The sequence below is a fragment of the Strongylocentrotus purpuratus genome, unplaced genomic scaffold (genome assembly GCF_000002235.5).
Source record: "Strongylocentrotus purpuratus isolate Spur 01 unplaced genomic scaffold, Spur_5.0 spur5_scaffold_3, whole genome shotgun sequence".
NCBI lineage: Eukaryota > Metazoa > Echinodermata > Echinoidea > Camarodonta > Strongylocentrotidae > Strongylocentrotus > Strongylocentrotus purpuratus.
In genome coordinates, this window is record NW_022145609.1 from 34,568,886 (window position 1) to 34,570,891 (window position 2,006).

The window sequence follows — 2,006 nt, forward strand, 5'->3', positions numbered from 1 at the left end:
TGTCACCAAGGGAGAAGTGTCAATATTGGACTCGCTTCCTAGACCGGATACATCCAAGTTCATCCTTGAAAAGTTCATGTAAGCATTATACAGTTATTGACTGGCAGGGGGTGTAATATAACATTATTTGGACCGCTGAAGGGAGTTATATTTCCCAAGTGGTTATATTTTCCAGAGGGAAAATATAACTCCCTTCAGGTCCAAAGAATGTTATATACCCCCTGCCAGTCAATAACTGTTATATTAGATAGCCTTGGGTTTTTTTTTTTGTGGGGGGGGGGGGGTCTCATGTTTTTTTTTGCCCCCAATTTTTTTTTTTTTTTTTAGGGGACAATTAAAATTACAGAAAAATAATCTGTTGAGATTATCTTTAAAAAAAAAAATCGAAAAAAAAATGCTTACCCAAAAAAGCATTTTTTGGAAGCATTTTTCGGGAAACAAAAAAAAATTATTAAAAAAAAAATTACCCAATAAATCATTTCTAGGGAAAAAAAAATTCATGAAAAAAAAATATTGAAAAAATAAAATGACCCTCGATGGTGTAATGTGTGTAATTGGTGACATACAGTCCTCAAGAGGGCGACATGCATTGATTAAAAATATATTCATTTCACCAGCCGGTAAAATATAACACTGAAAAGTGACCGGCCAGGAAAATATAACAATTTGGATCCTCGCAATTGATATCACATGGACGAGCTCTGGACCAATCACATCTCGGTATCTGTCTAAGCTATCTAATATAGTAGTATTTCTTACCATTAAAAGGGAAGTCCACCCCAAAATATAAATTATTTTAATAAAAGCAGAAAAGTGAAAGAAAAATATCAATGAAGGTTTGACGGAAAATCCAACCAAGTATAAAAAACAAATTACCTTTGTGACGTCACTTGCGAAGGCTCTTCCCAATGTTGTGTACTGTAAATTCTATAAACTGCAATTTTCTCATAAGAATATATGAATTATTTCAGTGCATTTGATATATTATTAGACGCATGTTCTTATATGTGCTACAATTGAATAGATACATATACATATGTTTTCTTGGGACAGCAAAAAAATGCCGCTTATTGACTGCCTTTAATCATTATTTTGCAACCTAAGATTAATTTATTTATATATGTTTAATTAAATTTAAGGATTATTCAGAGTTGTTTCATATTTTCCTTTGGGATGTTTAAAAAAAATGATTCAATCACTTCTGTTTGGTTTTATCCCTTTTTTTTCTGGATGTTGGTGAATAATCACAGGAGATACATGGAGTACCGAACCAATGAAACTGGTGACCTTCAAGGAAAAGAGTGGAAGGTTGGACATACCCAATCTGCAAGGCAGAGTGATGGGCATTCTTGTTGCTCTTTTGTGATGTTGGTGAGATATTTGTTAATGATATTCTGTGTGGAACTCATTTCATAGTATGGATGATAGGAAACCAAAACTATTAATAGGTCAGAATTACTTGAAGACCATCCTGCTTAGATTGATTGACTTTTGTTATGCCTGTTTTAGGGTCGTCTCTCCATACAAACTTGTGAACGTGATACCTGCAGTTCAAGAAGCAATGGACATATTTTTATAAAACTTCATAGCTAGATTCATTATTTTTTACCCATGAGCTAATTACATTATTACATTATAGGGTCATGAAGTAAAAATTGTTAGGTCAGAGGTTAATAAAAATGTGAAAATAACTTGTGTACATGATATTTTAATGGAACCATATTGAACAGATTTTCATGAAACTGCATAGCAGGTCCAATGTGGATGGCCGACAATCTGTCTACATTTTGGGGTCACTGGATCAAAGTTAAGGTCACAGGGGTCACCAAATACAATTTGTGTAAAAACTTTGGAAGCTTTTGACAGATTGACATCAAACTAGTCTCACGTATGCATAGTGGAGTTAAATGATTTGACAAGATTTTGGAGACAATATGAGGGGGAAAATTGAAATAAATTCTGATCTTACAAGGGTGTAGGCATAAATTTTGACTCCTTGGGTTGAG